Source organism: Cyprinus carpio, chromosome A19, assembly GCF_018340385.1.
Source record: "Cyprinus carpio isolate SPL01 chromosome A19, ASM1834038v1, whole genome shotgun sequence".
Lineage (NCBI taxonomy): Eukaryota > Metazoa > Chordata > Actinopteri > Cypriniformes > Cyprinidae > Cyprinus > Cyprinus carpio.
The window spans coordinates 13667856-13687281 of record NC_056590.1 but is presented as its reverse complement, the minus strand read 5'-3'; the positions used below and the strand labels follow the sequence as shown (position 1 = coordinate 13687281).

At 35.8% G+C, this 19426-nt stretch overlaps 1 pseudogene; it reads right to left on the bottom strand.

The window, feature by feature from the left end:
- Positions 1-519: 519 nt before the first annotated feature.
- The window catches only part of LOC109112343, a 51636-nt pseudogene continuing 32729 nt past the window's right edge, over positions 520-19426 (bottom strand).

Here is a 19426-nt window from a genome sequence, read left to right as displayed (position 1 = left end):
GTTGTTTCCCCAAAAACATTAAACAGCACTGGTTTCAACATTTATAATAATAATAAGAAATATTTCTGTGTCTAAAATCAATAAAGATATGTATTGGTTTAACCATGGTCTCAACTCTGAAAGCCTCATATTGAACAGCAATCTTGCCAGCACATGTAGTTACCATGTGGGCCCAACTTTAGGCTTCTGTGATAGTAAAAACTGTGTAAATGCCGCCCTCTAGTGGTTAGAAGCAATGCATACAAATAACTGCCAGGTAAATTAAACCGTGCTGTACTAAAAATATTTAAGAGACTCACTCAAACTGCGCCCTCTCATGGATGTTTGTCAAAGCTTCTCATGTCCTTTACACATTAAAACGGCACTTTCCATTATTAGGGTAAACATGTAGCCTTGAACTTAAAAATATTAAGTAATGTTTGTTATTTGCAACAGGATCAGTGTTTAAGAACATATTCTGTACTCACCTTTTACTCAAATTCTATATGAAGCATTTTTTACAACCATATGTATTCAACATTCATTAATTAGCAATTTAATTATGAATTCAATTATAACAAAGGCATAAATAAATGCATACCTAAACAAATGCATACATACATAAATTGATAAACTCAGATTTCCCATAAATTAGAGAAAAAAAATGTTTAACAGTTCTTACAGTGACTTTAGAAAAAAGATCAAATAAATATTTCATACTGTTAATTTTTATGCTAGATATCTACTGCTGAAACCATCGTGCTGATGACATTGAGAGTACACTCAGAAGCAGTAACAACACCATAGAAACATCACATTATTTGATCATGTATCAGTCAATAAAAAATGTCAGAAACAGCAAAATACTCAAACAAATATTAAATAAGCTATTATTGTCAGGCCTGTCACAGGGTTAGTTTAAGGTTTATATACAGTAAAAAAAAAATCAGTGGATTTCCTGAGTACAACTCAACATCTACAAAGCAGAACAGAAATCCACCATTACACACAGCAAGAAAGGAACAGTGCATGTACGTGGCATCGTCTCATTCAGTATTGTAAACACACACACACACACACACACTCTTACACACTCAGTATAGAAAATAAAGTGAATGATAAAACTCATTCCTCATTCCAGCTGACTTGGTCTATAAATATAAGGCAAGATGATCTTACACATTACTGAGCCAACTTCACACCGTCAGCACAGTCATCAAGGGACAAAACTAGTGCAGTATTTCCTGTGAATGTCCTCAAAAAATTGTAAAACTTCAAAATAACTTGATTGTGAGGCATCATTGTCTGTAAAAACACAACTGCTGATACGCAAAGTGCAACAGGTTGATTTAAGAAAAGCAAAAATGACAGTGTATCTGTAAGCAACTAGAACATCCAAATACTTTTTGTTTGCATTTTTTCACGATCTTAAAAAAGTCTTTCATTTATAACACCGATCCAACAAAAATACCACATTCATGTCTTGTTTCGATGTCATGGTGTTACAATACGTAATAAAAGTCAATGAAGACAAGCATCAATCAAGTTTGATTTGTCAAATATCACAAAAAGTCTAATGTCAAGGTTATGCAATGTCTTTTAGGATGTCAGGTTGAGAAGACCGTTGCTCCCAGAACAAAGAGTTCCCGCTGTAAGAAAACAAGCTGTGCTGTGGTTTACATTTACACAGTTTTGCAGCAGGATCATATGGCAAGGGCAGCCACAGCATTCCGAATTCTACTTCAGTATACAGTCATGCAATCAGAGCCACAGGTATTTATCAAGCCCCGCCCACCCAGATCTCATTTATAAACTTAATAATACAGAATGTGCTAAAATAAGAAGGAAATGTGTTAATAGGTGTGATAATACTAATGATGAAAGGTTCATTGTAGCTGATACTTTATCATGAAACTATTAACATCATTACATACCACCGATAAAAAAAAAAAATCATCCAAAATCCATTCAATAAAAATATGTAATGCTGATTTTTGTCCTCCGTATACATTTACGGTAAGTGAAAAAGTGACAGGTGTGGGTGCCTAAAACCCATTGGCTTCTCTTTCGTTTTTATCTTGATCTCTTTTTTGTGCTTAATCCTCTTCAAGTACTCAATACTACTCCCACCTTCTTTAAGTGCCGAAACATGATGAGCACAGAAACACTCATATTAGTTTATAATGGCAAAGTCAATATATATATACATGCACTAATCACATTATGTCACTGAAAAAGCATTCATGAGGCACACATAAACAGCATCATAAAAGCACTTTCAGGCATTTGTAGCTGATGCTTAAAGTGATGGTTTGACTCAAAAATGAATGTTTGGTCATTATTTACTCACCCTCATGTGATTTCAAACATGTAGGAATTTCCTTCAAGATAAAACACAAAAGCAGACGTTAAGATGGTGCAATTTTGAAACGTGACCGACCTATGCTCTCCATTGTATGGAAAGGAGCAACATGAACATTCGGCTAAACTTCTCCTTTTGTGTTTCCCAAAAAAAAGACTGTAAGCCATAAAGGTTTAGAACAACATGAGGGTGAGTAAATGATGTTAGCTTGTTCATTTTTTGGTGAACTAACATTGAGCATTTTAAAAAAAGGAACAGATGAGTTTCAAAGTGTTTGATGTAGCAGTCACGTGTGCCTTTTGACACCATGTGACCATATGGAAAGTTTAGGAGGAGAGTTTGGAATAACTTGGTGGGGAGAATTTCCGTTTCAGATATTTGATGATGTAGAGTGGCAAACAGCTGACCAGCGTGATGACACACACTTTCCACAAGAACATCCGTGTCATGATAAATGAAAAATCTGTAGACAAACAAATCAGATGAATAAAACGTCAGGGTCCAAATGTTCATATTATCATCAAGGTGCCTTTTTCACATGTTATAAAAAAGAAGTCTGTCAGGCTGTGGATAAAGTGGATGGGATGCACTTCACCGATGGAATGTTCTGAAAAATGTGTGATCACAGGGTTAGGGTACATTTAAATGGCTCCTTCTCATCCAGGGGCCCACACCACATGAGACTGAAACCCGAGGAAGGAGAATGGATATGTTTGTGGAGACAGGAAATGATAGCTGGTGAAACAACAGAGAGAACACAGGGAAAGACAAACCTACCCAGGAAAGCTCCTAAGGTCACGCGACCTATACCTGAGGCACAGTCACAATACAGAGATGGAGAGAAAGAAGAAGAAAGAGATTAAAAGCTGTAGTTTTGGTACATCGGTCTGAACTAAATATGTGTGTTTGCTTTGAACACTGAAACCAGAGCCTATAGGACAGAGTAACAGAGGACATGTTCATTTATTTGCCATTTATTTAAGCTTAAGGGGAAAAATAGAGAGAGAGAGAGAGAGAGAGAGAGAGAGAGAGAGAATTAAAAATGTATTATATAGGCAGACAGAGAATTAAAAATGTATTATAAATAGATAGTTAAAAATGTATTATATAGGCAGACAGGCAGATAAAACAATAAAGTGATAGATAGATAGATAGATAGATAGATAGATAGATAGATAGAAATGACATTGATGGTGCTTTTTAATTGTTTGTATTTTTGTGAAGTATTTAATTTGTTTCTGTAATTCAACTCAAATTGTGAAACTCGTGTATTAAATAAATTCAGTGCACACAGACTGAAGTAGTTTAAGTCTTTGGTTCTTTTAATTGTGATGATTTTGGCTCACATTTAACAAAAACCCACTAATTCAACAAATTAGAATACTTCATAAGACCAATAAAAAACATTTTTAGTGAATTGTTGGCCTTCTGGAAAGTATGTTCATTTACTGTACATGTACTCAATACTTGGTAGGCGCTCCTCTTGCTTTAATTACTGCCTCAATTCGGCGTGGCATGGAGGTGATCAGTTTGTGGCACTGCTGAGGTGGTATGGAAGCCCAGGTTTCTTTGACAGTGGCCTCCAGCTCATCTGCATTTTTTGGTCTCTTGTTTCTCATTTTCATCTTGACAATATCCCAAAGATTCTCTATGGGGTTCAGATCTGGTGAGTTTGCTGGCCAGTCAAGCACACCAACACCATGGTCATTTAACCAACTTTTGGTGCTTTTGGCAGTGTAGGCAGGTGCCAAATCCTGCTGGAAAATGAAATCAGCATCTTCAGATAGCTGGTCAAAATTTCTTGGTAAATGGGTGCAGTGACTTTGGTTTTCAAAAAACACAATGGACCAACACCAGCAGATGACATTGCACCCCAAATCATCACAGACTGTGCAAACTTAACACTGGACTTCAAGCAACTTGGGCTATGAGCTTCTCCACTCTTCCTCCAGACTCTAGGACCTTGGTTTCCAAATGAAATACAAAACTTGCTCTCATCTGAAAAGAGGATTTTGGACCACTGGGCAACAGTCCAGTTTTTCTTCTTAGCCCAGGTAAGATGCCTCTGACGTTGTCTGTGGTTCAGGAGTGGCTTAACAAGAGGAATATGACAACTGTAGCCAAATTCCTTGACACGTCTGTATGGTGGCTCTTGATGCCTTGACCCCAGCCTCAGTCCATTCCTTGTGAAGATCACTCAAATTCTTGAATCGAATTTGCTGGACAATCCTCATAATGCTGTGGTTCTCTCGGTTGGTTGTGCATCTTTGTCTTCCACACTTTTTCGCTCCACTCAACTTTCTGTTAACATGCTTGGATACAGCACTCTGTGAACAGTCAGCTTCTTTGGCAATGAATGTTTGTGGCTTACCCTCCTTGTGAAGGGTGTCAATGATTGTCTTCTGGACAACTGTCAGATCAGCAGTCTTCCCCATGATTGTGTAGCCTAGTGAACCGAACTGAGAGACCATTTTGAAGGTTCAGGAAACCTTTGCAGGTGTTTTGAGTTGATAAGCTGATTGGCATGTCACCATATTCTAATTTGTTGAGAGTGCATTGGTGGGTTTTTGTTAAATGTGAGCCAAAGAACCAAAGACTTAAACTACTTCAATCTGTGTGTATTGATTTTATTTAATACACGAGTTTCACAATTTGAATTGAATTACTGAAATAAATGAAGTTTTCCATGACATTCTAATTTATTGAGATGCAACTGTAGAACAACAGACAGAATGACAGACAGAACGATTTGTTTAAATTTATAAATATTTGTTATTCACTTTTATTTTAAATGTAAATAAAAAATAAATTAAAAGCAAAAAAGTGTCAAATTTAAGAATAGATAGGTAAGTAATAAATATACTAAAAATAATATAAACAACAAATAAATAAATTAGTAGGGAGGGAGGTAGACAGGTAAAAAACATTCAAAAAGTATTTAAAGCTACAAAAAAAATATTGATATAAGGGCTGGACCAGAATATTCGATTATACAAATATTCGTTCGGTGGGTTGGCATTCGATTTTCAATTTTATTTTTTATTTTTTACGAACCCCTGGCATCCCCCCGCGAATTTCATTTAATCTGGAAGAGAAGACAAACATGCCGATGACCTCAGCTGTGTGGAAGCACTTTAAATTGAGTTTGGACAAGAAAGGCAGTGTGCCAAATATGCAATTTGAAACTGGCCTACCACAACAGCACATCAAGTTTGAAAAATCACCTAATTTCTGTAAGTAGTATGCCTATAGTATATTGTAGGTGCTTTTAACCGCCATGTTAATCAGTAATTTTACACATGATAAAAACGTGCAGTTAATTTGCTTGGATAATACTTGTGCATACAACTGCCATAAAAAACGTAAAGTAGCCCAGCCTAATAATAATTTGTCTAAATAAAAATATAATAGGTTCTATTGTATTTTATCGCAGCGCGGCATCCAGTATAGACACGGTGTTGAGAGAAGAATATTTTCAGCCCCCTCCCTCCGAAGCTTTGAATATTCGGTGTTGATTACTACCGAAGCTTCGAAGCTCAAAAAATTGTATTCGGACCAGCCCTAATTGATATATGAATAAGTATATAAATAAATGAAATAAAACAGAATTAAATTCCATTAAAATAAAGTACAAATATAAAATGAAATAATAATGTTCAAAAAATGACTTGCGTCAGTTCTTACCAAAGTATTCGTTCAGGAAGGCGAGGGAAGCGAGGTAGCAGCTAAGACTGATAAGTTCGTCTACGACCATGAGCCAGTGCCAGGTACGGACCGTCAGCGCCACCATCAGCAGCTGCGTCAGGATCAGAGCAGTGAAGGAGATCGCCACCACGTGCACAAACTCCTGATCAAACAGCATCAGGGCCCCGTACATCAGGATGCCCCCTGGTGGACAAACAGAGAATGCGTTTGAGATGAACCAACAAAGACTAAGATAAAGCTGTCAGTTTAGTATTATAATGAGTATAAACACATGTGCATGCAACACATTAGTAGTTAACAAATTAAACGGGGGAACAAGTAACAATAAAAAAAAAAGATCTGCTAGGGTTATTAAGAATGCAAGAACTGACAAATCCATAAGGTTTACTGATGTCCATCTAGAACGAGTTTTTTCTGTGATGTAGAAAGTTCTTGACCCTTGCTCACGGTCTGATCCCCTATTCACACATGAGCGCATTGAGCTCTGACCTCTGCTCCACGCTCACTCGGCTCTTCAGCCTACTGTAACCGTCTCTGCTTTCATTTTAATCATAAACGCCAGTGCAATCCAGCCTAATGGCCTCTAACTGATCACATAATTGCCTCTCTTCATACAGCGAACATTCCTCAGGGTTACTCTCTGGACTAAATGAAATCTTTGCTCATATTTCCCTGTTGTTCTTGTTTCTTTATATTAAGGTTTAATTAAAAAGCAGGAGCTGTCAGACGGGGACACTGATCTCTTGCTCACTGCGCGGATGGATTTACAGTGCGGATAAGACAGCCGTGTGCGCGCGAGAGCTGGCGATGGTCCGAAAATCACATTCATGAAAAGAGCTCCACTGAATTCAGGGGAGACACGTTTCATTGCACTTCAATGTTTATTTCTTTGATGAAACGTTAACAGATTTATTTGTAAAGAATGTCTGCTTGTGCCTGTTTATGGTTTAGTTTATATATGTTGCGTTGTCTCAGATTGGACAGATACGTTTACATTTCCCTTACGTTTGTACAGTAAATTTCTACTACTGAGACAATCCCTCTGGATCAACCTAGGCACAATGCTGGTAACTCATGCATCACTCCTCCTGGGGTTCCAACCTAATCCTAAAAGGAGATGTATGTGGTTTTTTTATACTTTATGCAGTATTATACCAGTATAATCTAGAGAAAACTCTGTTTTCACTTTTAAAAAAGACCCTGTTGGTTGGCTGCCTAAAAACAAATATTATTTTTGCCATTCCACTTGATAAACACAGTGTTACAAAAATTACACACTTTACCAGTAACCACCAAGTTTGTTCACTTTTTACTGGATTGTTTAAATTCTATTACAGTTCTTTATTAAATTGTGTTATAAAAGTTAGTTCAGATTTGAATTAACTTGATTATTTACAATACCATTCAAAAATTTGGGGTCTCTAAGATTTTTTAATGTTTTTGAAAGAATTCTCTTATATTCACCCCAAAACTTTAAATAAAGTTCTACTACTAAAAATAAAGTTTTTATAGTTATATGGTATGATATTTTCAAAAATACACTGAACATGCCAATTGGGGGACAATCAAATGCTTCTGCACTACAAGCAGACTGGCATCTGGATTGGTGACAAACAAAAATAGGTCAATTATTTTTTTTCTTTCAAGTAAGGAATTATACAATTCATTGTTATTATAGAAAGGCTGGGTACCCTTCAACTACCTCACGACAAACATCAAATACAACAAGACATCCTGCTTATTAAATTCAGCTTATTATTGTTTGAATATATATATAAATATATATAAAAAAAGAACCTGAAGTATTGTTGCAACACAGAGAAATCACCCTTTTAAACTTAAAAATGCTGTGGTTTCTTGAATTCACAAGTTTTTTTTACACTGACTAGATCATGCCAGACAAAAAAAAAAAAAAAAAAAATACAACAACTGAGATGAGAGTAAAGGTTATTGGTGAGGTGCAGTTTACAGTTATACACAGTTACAGTTATAGAGGAACAGATGCGAAATAGAAAATAGAGGAAAACACAGCCTAAGAAGAAAAGACACAAATTCAAATCAACATAAGTGTGTTGCTCTTTGTGCTGAGAGCAAACCAATTTACTGTAATGACTCTGGTCACTATATCACTACAGAAGTGGAAATATACATGAGGCTCTTCACTCTGTGTGTATGTTACCTGCATGGTGGAGATGACCATTCCACAGTGCATGACAAACTGGCCCAGAGCTGCTGAGCGCTTGTAACCATTGCGGCCATGAACCATCAGCAGTCTATGTGCTTTAACTGGGTTATGGAGAAATCTGCTGCCAGAGACACCTGCTTTCCCTCCTGAAACAACGGCTATGTTTAGTTTTAAATGACACTTCTACTTAATCACACAGAGTCTGAAATATTATAATGTTACAGTTGTTTTTATTATTCGTTATTTTTTAGGCTAGGTTAAAAGAGTTAATAAATGTACTGAATATGAACATTTCTCAGTGAATGAAGTTTTCTTTGCAAAAAAAAAACAAAAAACTATGAATAAATAAATGTCAAGAACATGCCCGGATCATATTTTACCTCAAAAAAAAAAAAAAAAAAAAAAATTATGACTATTAAGATGATTTGCATTATGACATTATTTTCACAACATTTATGCATGTCTCCCCTAAATTCTCCTTAACATAATGCCAAAAATTATATTTAAAAAAATACATTTTATGTATTATATTAATAAAACATATTATTGCCTTTAAAGTGGCTTAAATAAAAACAAACAGGCAAAAGAAAAACATTAATATTTAATAAATATTAATGCTTATGTTATACATATCTATATTAAAATTAAATATTAAAATGTAAAATATAAATATTATCAACACTGCAATGATATTGTATTTAATTTAATATTATTAAATAAAAAAAACTTTCTTACAGTAATGAGAATCTAACAAGTTTCAACAGTACAGGGAATTACACCCAAAATAAAAATAAAAAATAAAAATAAATAAAACACCTACACATTCTGGTAATGAGAATTTATTTGACATGGAAAATATAATTAATTAAAGATGAATTGAAAAAAGTTACAGCAACAGGAAAAGACAATCTACGTTAATGAGAAATACCTCACCTTCCCTTCAATACCGATACCACAGTCTGCTGCTTGGATCATGCTGACATCATTTCCTCCATCGCCTGAGCACAGAGATAAGAAAGATGATAGGGCGAAAACATGAGAAGACACTGTGAAGACAGTCATCTTTACCGCTCTCAAAGATTCATGTCCTTGGAGAGAGTTCAGTTTAAGTGGGTTTTGTCTCAGCTACTGGACAATGGGACTTAAAGCTCAACAGACTGAGGAGAGAAGTGGAGAGGACTGACCTATGGCACATGTTCTGATGGCTGTATGTTGCTGTAACAATCGAACAATCTGAGCTTTCTGCGTGGGAGAGCAGTGACAGCAAACCACAGCAGGGCACTGACACGCCAGCTCCACAAATTCATGCTCATAGTAGCGCAGACAGACCTGATGGGCCACACATAATCAGTGGGAGAAAATCAATCCTGATCATACATAACTTTGTTGAATATATGGAATATGTAAGGGTTTTGTTTTTGTTTTTTACCTCCAGAGAGTTCCCTGATATGACCAGCGCACAGTTGTGTTTCCTTCTGAAGGAGTTCAGCTCCAGATGAGCCTCGCCCCTGTTGGACACCTGCCACAAAAACACCACAGAGCATTCACACTAAATCCACTTCCCTTAAAAATACAAATCATCAGTGGTTCTGAAACATGGATGTCTTGATTTCTAGAAACTAAGTGGGAACTTTTGGCGATACATGTAGCAGTTTCCAGCTTGTCTCCGGTCAACATCCAGATCTGAAACATTAAGAAAAACCCAATATTAATTGTCAATATTACACCGTGGACAACAGCTTGAGGCAGCCTACACTGGATGCGACAAAGTGACTGTTGCAAATCATTTGAAATTTGTGTCAACATGTCATAAAAAGAACAACACGCCACACCGCTCACATCTGATGTAGACACGATGTTAAACGCTCAACATGCATATGTAGGTATGGTGTTTGGGTGTTCACATATTTTTGCCCATCTATTGTATGCATACCTTGATCCCAGCATTGCGGAGGAGCTCCAGTGTGGGCCGGACATCAGCCTGCAGCTGATCTTCCACACCAGTGAGACACAGAAGCTCCATGTCTCTCTCAAGACTCTCCAACACTGCCGCCACCTTCAGAGCGCGATCGTGGATACTCAACTTCGCCTCATTATAATGACTCTAAACAGACAGAAAGATGGATAAAATGGGTGCTAAGTTAATAAGGATTTTAAACTTGCCTTGCTTTAATAGCAAAAATGGTGTAACTTAGTTCATTTAATTTGAGTCGCTTACATAAATCAGTCTAAACTGACCATTTCAATTAATCAATTCCAAACTTTGATTCTATGATTTGTTTGCAACATCAACATAATCTTTCAAAGAGGTCTCCAAGTAACATTATTCATATATATTAAAAGGAAATAGAAAATATTCTGTAAAAATGGTTTATTACAAAGCATACTATATCAAAGGATTAGGGTCGGCAAGATTTTTTATTTCAAATAAATAATTTTATTCAGCAAGGATGCATTAAATTAATCAAAAGCATCAGTAAAGACATTTATAATGTAAAAAAAAATTATATATATATATATTTCAAATGAACACTGTTCTTTTAAACTTTCTATTCACTAAAGAAATTTAAAGGGAAAAATAAATCATGGTTTCCACAAAAAATATTAAGCAACTTTTAATGTTTCTTAAGCACCAAATCAGCATATTAGGAAGATTTCAGGTCATCATGTTGATAACTGAATAACTGCTGAAAATTCAGCTTAGCTATCACAGGAATATTACATTTTTAAATATATTAAAATAGAAAACAGCCATTTTAAATTGTAATTATATTTCACAGTATCACTGTTTTTACTGTATTTTTTCAGCCTTGGTACTGCATAAGAATCTTTTAACATTACAAATTCTTACATACCCTAAACCTCTGAACAGTAGTGTAAAAGTATACTGGTTCTATATGCATAAAAGTGATTAAATATTTTTTTCTGTGTGTTTGAAAAAAATGCATGAAAACATGCTGTGGTAGAAATTCCATCGCCACATTCGACTTAAGTTAACCTGAGGCATCTCTGATGACACTTACAAATGTATACTCTTTAGCACATCTCTAATGACACCTTGCTGAGTTGGACAGCAACTTGCCCCTTTTGAACACTATCACTCGGGACTAAGATTTTTAGTGTTTCAATAACAGACAGATTTCAGACAATGCCTTTTAATATGCTTTAATCTCAACCAGGATGGCCTCATACCAGACAAAGAGAGTCTCACCAACAAAAAGAGTACAACAGATTACAACCCCCCACTCCTCCCTCCTCCCTTACTGGCAAAGCAAACTTGGTTTTTGATTACTTCAGCTTGTTACTCAAGTCATGGGTTTGTTATGGTTATTATATTTAGACAGACGTCTAGCCGCCTTGTCCATATGCATCCGTTATTGCAACACACTAACTTTGGCCCAAAAAGTGGGGTCATTTAGCAGCCAAAACCATTGAAATGACCAAAGGTCATATTGGTCTATTAGGAAATGATTAGGAAATGAACAATTTGATACTGCTACAAACTAAGCTATCAGTTTGGGTATAGGATGTCAAATCCTTTATCCTAATCTATTAAAATGACCTTTTATTGCATTTTATTTATTAAACAAAACAAATTAGATCTACTAGTCAACAATGGCTGTTTGCTTAAAATTATGGTTCTTCTGTCAGAGTACAAAAATCACAACTTTACACCATTTCAGAGCAAATCCATAAATATTGAAAAGTTGAAAAGTATCAAGGAACATATATATTTGAAATTATGTATCACTGAACCATATATTAATTTATTTAAATTACTGAGGGTGGAAATACAGCTGGTTTATCATACCTCAAAGTCCTGGTATTGCCCTTCAGTTAGTGACTTCTTAGCCACCACCAGTGTCCGCAGGCCCTCTCTGGCCATGTTCCAGCACTGAGACAACATAATGCAACACACAACTACAGTTACATCAGCTACAGCCATGTCCTGTGAGTGGTTGTGTATTAGAATGTGAACTCAACTGGTATACAGAAAGCATGAGAACAAAGATATAAACAATGCTTTTAACACAATTGTATTTACTGGAAACATCAAAACAGTGTCACGCAAATACTGATATGCATACACACACACACACACACACACACACACACACACACACGCACACACACAGGAAGGATCAATCGTGAAAAATACAACAGTGCCTTTGGGAATCTTTGAGCAGACTGTAAAAGATGTGGGGCAGCAGTTTAAATTTGATATGAGAATCCAACAGGCAAAAGTGATGCAGTGATTACTTATTGAGCTGTCCTTATAGCAGCGTCTCACATATACACACACAGCACATCGTGAATAGACCGATGAGGATTATGACATGATGCTCCCAGTCATATGCCTTTATTGAGGTCATTCATTAATTAATAAGCCTCATCTCCGCCCCTCATTGACTGCATATTGCCAATACAATTGTAATCATTAAAGGCAGAAATGCATGTGTGATGATGGGCTGAGCAGATTGTCCTTGATCACAGACGCTAGGACAAGCCGACCTGTTTGTCATGCTTAGCGCTTCCTTATCAAATGTGTTGATTTTTAACTCAACAGAGATCTGTTCATAAAGTCATTTCTACAAGGGATTCAATAGCAAAAACACTGGCGGTAGTGAGTTGGAATGACAGACATACAGGAACTGGGGCTATAAGTTGTCATATACTATGCATTTACTCGTTTATACTATAAATGTATACTATAAATATGTATATACACTACTGTTCAGAAGTTTGGAGATGTTCTGATGTTTTTGAAAGTCTCTTATGCTCACCAAGGCTGCATTTATTTGATCAAAAATACAGTAAAGACAGTAAAATGTTTTCTATTTTAATATATTTTAAAATGTTTTCTATTTTAATATATTTTAAAATGGAATTTATTTCTGTGATGGCAAAGCTGAATTTCAGCAGCCATTACTCCAGTCTTCAGTGTCACATGATCCTTCAGAAATCATCTGTTGCAAATCATCAATGTTGAAAACAGTTGTGCTGCTTAATATTTTAGTGGTAACAGAGATTCTTTTTTTCAGGATTCTTTGATGAAGAATTCCATAAAAAACAACAGTACTGTTGAAATCATCTTTTTTGCTTTTGTGTGGATAAATTACATTTGAGGAACAAATATAAAGGTACATATTTTCATTGCTTTTACTGCCATTTGACACACACACACACACACACACACACACACACACACACACACACACACAAAGACAGATTATGAATCAGATATAAGAGCAATTAAAAATGAAAATAAACAAAACAAAACAAAACATAACATAAAGAAGGGTCACAGAAACAGACAATTAGATTTATTCATAAGCTCACCAACCCACACGAAAAAGCACAATGCCGATTTTCTCATCAACAATGGTTCATGCATTCTTACCTCCTCCTCCAGCCAATCATTATACTGTACAATCCTCGCCATAGCAACATCAGCCCCTTTCATGTAAAACGTGATGTCGCCGGTAGCCTCCTCCTGAAACACAGTCAGTTCAATAGAGAACACTTAAAAACATATCCAAATCATGTCTAAATCATTACCATGTCCAAATGTAGAACACAAAATCACACAGATGGTGCATGAAGAACTAAAGTTATCAATAAATAAGAAGACAAACAGAGATGATCTGCATAAACGCATGTTGAAAACTTAGTCACAAATACTCTTATGCATCCACTGTAACAGACAAATAAACAATACAACAAACATGACACACTTACAGAAACACTCAAGTACACAGAGTCCTAAAGTATATAATAGCTTACTCAACAAAGGCTTAAGGACACAAAGCCAGATTAAAGAGGCGCACACATTTTCACAATCATATTCTCGCCAGATGTTTTTACAGTGTTTGAAATTAGAGAAATATGTAGTTTTGAACACATACAAACACACTTGCACACTTGTAGTTGGATATGCACCCTGATAATAATGCCCATGCGCTTGCTCTCAGAGGTGAAGGGGAAGATCTGGAGGATGTAATAGGTCAAGATGTGTCCGGCTGGGGTCTTCAGCTGGAGGGACGTTAGGTCTCTGTTCACCAGAGTCAAACACACACTCTCAGTCCAGCGCACCAGAGCCACCTACACAACATGTGAAAGAACAATTTGTAATAAAAATGTCTGTTTTTGTAAGCAGTTACATGCAACATTTTGCTCTCAATGATCAGATAATCTTTAAAGGGCTAGGCATATTTATAGTCTTTTATATTTTGGCTGATGTTAAGATTTAAAAATTAGTAACTAAAATGAAAAATATTTGAAAATAAAATACAATAAATAAAATAGATCAATAGGTAGATAGATAGGTAAATAATATTCAAAAGTAATATAAATGGAAAATAAAAATATTATATAAATAAAATAAAATCTGAATTATACAGGTATTTATTGCCAAGGAATTTGTCTTGGAGACAAAAGCTTCCAGTGAAAAAGAAAAAAAAGTAAAGTAAAGTAAAGTAAAAAAATAAATAAAATAAAATAAAATAAAACAAAATAAAATTTTAAGTAATTAAAGTAATTTGGTTTTCTTTCAAAAACATCTGAGGCATACACATCTATTCCGACAAAGTTTTAGGATTCAAAAGGTCACTTATGAAATTTCCGAAAATCTAATCTGAGACATTGATCATGTGAATTCTTGTACAGTCAAATTTTCTTGCTTCAACTTGAGCACAAGATTCAGTTTGGATCATTCTCAAATCATGCTGGACAGTGCTTCTGCCAGTAAAGCCTAACCAAATACTGTGACATTCTAAAATTCATGTTAATAATTAAACATTCTGCTCTAGTTGAAATATGCCAATATTATATAGTTGAATTATGCTGATAATAGGATTTAAATAAAAATTGCATGAAATTAGAAAAGATAGTCATAAATAATATAAAATCTTGTTCAGTTGTGTCTCAGACTACTTGACTCCATTGCATGCACTGTTTATCTCAAGACTGAAAGATCATAACCATCCCTGCAAATTATGCCATTAAAATCCACTGCAGCTCTGTGATTACAACTGCTTTCTTTGCTCTTACACATATCAGAACACAGCTATCAGAACAACTCTTGTTTATGGCATTTCAATGTGATATAACTAATTAGCCAGTCTTCTATAAACCTGACAGTGCTAAATGATGCCCTCAAGAGCACACACACACGCACGCACGCACATACACACACACACACACACACACACACACACACACACACACACACACACACACACACACACACACACACACACACACACACACACACACACACAAGTAACTCAGGTGGTAGGGAAATGCCTTTAGGAGATGAGCAAAGAACTGTTTTACGACACAGGGGAGAGCCTTTAATACACTCTATCAATCATTTCAGCAGTACAGGAAGAAAAGCTGTAATCATAAACCAAGATCACTGTGCCTTCAAGAAGCAGAGAGGATTGAAACCGCACCATGTGACCTACGACCACATGAAGACGTGGCTGTTATTTAATAAAGAGACCAGATGTGACAGGAAATATGATACGACGTCATAAAGAAGGCTAAGTGGAGATGGTTTTATCTGACAGAGCAGTTTCATCCAGGAATATGCTGAGAGAAGTTTATCTGAATTCTATCTTTCGCTTATCGTTATTATGACAGTATATTATTTCACACTTTTTGAGCAATGACTTTTCATGACTTTTCCAGTTGTTTGATTACTGGCTTTTTAAAAAATAACTTTCTAGAGATTGCACTCACAAAGAACAATTTCTTGCATTATATATCATTCATTTAATGCCAAATTATTTATTTATTATTAATGATTAAATATTGTGATTAATTATTAAATTATCTAGGCCTGGAAATCACAACCGTGAAATTCACATTTAATTTAAATAAAAAAATTTGCATTTAAATTCAAAAATCAAATCATTCTGTTAATCAAAACAAGACTAAGGCCCCGTTTACACTAGTGCGTTTTCGTTTTAAAACGCATGACTTTTGCTACGGTTACGCCTATCGTTTACACTACTCCGGCTTTTTCGACCCTTGAAAACCGAGACTTCTGAAAACGCTGTAGACCCCGTTTTAGATTGAAAACTCCGGGGTTGCGTTTCAGTGTAAATGGACTAAAATGGAGACTTTTGAAAACGATGGCCTGGCTGCCCACATTCGCTCTTCATATCCATGACGACCGTGTAACCAAAAACATCATGCGCATTGTTGTACCCATAGATGTATACGCAGATACCCGATTCGATCGCTCCAAGCACGTAGATGCATCCGCGATCTAAATAATAGGGAATCTACCTATTCATATCTATGGCTGTACCTGCATGAATGGTCATGTGACATGCATTTAGGTTGTGTACGTAGTGTAAAAGATGATCGTTTTTGAAACGCAGCGGAAACACCAGTGTAAACGAGGAAAGTTTTCATTCTAAAATGCTGTTTTAAAACGAAAACGCACTAGTGTAAACGGGGCCTAAGATTGCATGCACTTTAACCTTATTCTAACAAAAAACCTCATTCTGAAAGAATTGAACATGCCATAACTCTCTTGTCTGAATGACCCATCTTTTTGTGACAACTTTTATTTAATAGGCTAAAGGTTAGAGGTCAATACTATATTTTTCCTAGAAGAGCCAAAGGTCAACAGCCACTGAACACTGTCATCTCATCTGAATAAGCCAAAACCACCAATAAAACCATCAGTGAACTTCTATTACCCCTCATAAGTAAAACTTCATTATCGGACATAACAAACGGACTTGCTCATGAGAATGTCTGATCATTAAAGGTCATAATAAACCTCTGACCCTTGACACTCTTGGGTCAAAGATCACAAATGATTTAAAGTAAGTGTGTGGAAAGGCATCTGGGATATTCAATCTCTGACCTTGGCTCTCTTTAGGAATATTATCGCTATGCGTCTGTCATATTAAAGGCTGAAAATGCTGGAGGTCTTTGAGCGAGCACACATAGACACAGGCGCTGATGAGAGTGACACGTAGAGAAAGACTAGTGTTAACCGCTAGTCTCTCTGAGAAAATTAAATATTGATCAATCCCGGAGTGAAGACGTTGGAGAGATAAGACCTGGGCATTAAAGAAAATAAATAAGTAGACACATCAAGGGAGAAGAGAGGACAGGCAATTCCACTAAAGAGGGAGATGGACAGATTTCTTTTTCCTTTTATCACTCTCAAAAGATATCTACATCTACAGAAGTTCCTGAAGAAAAAGATGCTTGGTCTGTATAAAGGAAAAATGAAAGAGCACCAGAATCTTCTCGGTTTATATAATGACTGGCGCATTTTCTTGAAAACAATCAATGCTTTGAAAACAACTGCCTTTCATTAGTTCATCTACATTAGATCCTGCAGCAAACAGCAAAGATTGTATAGAATTAGTTCACCTAAACACGACTATTTTGTTATCACTTACTTACTCACCCACCCATGTTGTTCAGAATGGATATGGTTTTCTTTATTCCATAGACAACAAAAAAGAAATGCTTCACAAGATGTGAAGCTCCGAAAATGACAAAAAAAGCAATATAAAAATATCATATGCTAATGAAAATTAGGACATACAGTCTATTCAATAGGTTATACTTTGGTATACCTTGGTTTCATATGGATAACTGTTACAATACTTTTATGGTGTTTTTTGGTCATTTTTGAAGACTTTCATTGTATGATGAAAAGCAATGCCAAACATTCTGCTTAACTTCACCTTTTGTATTCCACAGAAGAAAGAAAGTCATACAGGTTTGGAAGATTATGAGAGTGTGAGTAATTGATGACAGAAATGTAATTTTTGGGTGAATTATACCTCCAAGTTGAGCCTCAAACAACTTTTCATTCCCCTCCATTAAAAAATATTTAACTATAATGAGTCTCACGTTTCCCTCCATCTATTTGTGGACCGCTGCCTTTGTGACATATGTTTGGCCTCAATGCTTTTTCTGCCATTTATTTAGTGCTTTTCTTACCAACAACTCATTCAAAATATTGTTGCTCTACAACGGATCTATAAATATCTACGATCTCTCAACACAAATGATGACCGAGTCCTTCCTGGTGTGTGACCTACCCCTGCCCCCTCTGCTTCTGATATTTATTGAGCCCTCTCAGATTTCTCTACTAACACAGAGTCTATATTACCATCCAATAAGGCAGTAAATTCAAGGCTAAAGTGGGGGGAGTCATAAATACTAAAGCAGCGATATATAGGATTACACCGTTAGAGGAATGAGAAGACCAGTGTCAATGCAATCTATCTGAATTCTAAATAAAATAAACAGAACTAAAAAAAAAATCCTGCAGTTTTTTTTTTTGCTAAAACTACTCAAGCAGAAAATGGCAAAAACATAAGTTGGTAAATAGACGTAAAAAACTAAATACAAATACAAAATACATAATACAAATTTTTTTAAATAAGTAAACATCTTATTAAACACATAACAGAACATCCCATCGTTCTTACCTCATCAGGACTGGAGGCCTGGTAAGTGCGGTTGTCGTCACTGAAGTCCTGGTCGGCCTCTGTTCTCTCTGGCTCCGTGCTGGCACCGTTAACACGGGATTCGTACACCGGTGTAACATTGTGGCAGAGGGCGATGGCTTTGGTGCAGGAAGCTGTGGTTTACGAGAGGGTGTTGAACTCGCACTATCGCGGAGCTCACCTGGAAAGACACAAATAAAAAAAAAAAGTGTGAGTCTTAACTTCAGAAATAACATCAATTGCTCACCAAGGCTGCATTTATTTGATCAATAATACAGTAAGTGACGTGACATACAGCCAAATACGGTGACCCATACTCAGAATTCGTGCTCTGCATTTAACCCATCCAAATTGCACACACACAGCAGTGAAATACTACTCAATAATACTGTGAAATATTAATATAATTAAAAAAATAGCTGTTTTCTATATCAATATATTTTAAAATGCAATGTATTTCTGTGATGGCAATGCTGAATTTCCAGCAGCCATTCCTCCAGTCTTCAATGTCACATGATCTTTCACAAATCATTCTAATATGATGATTTGGTGCTCAAGAAACTGTGTTGAAAACAGTTGTGCTGCTTAATATTTTTGTGGAATTTTTAAGCATTCTTTAATGCATAGTAAAAGAACAGAATTAATTTGAAATCGATTATTTTTGTGTGACAATTAAAGTCATCATTTCCTTTCACTTACAGC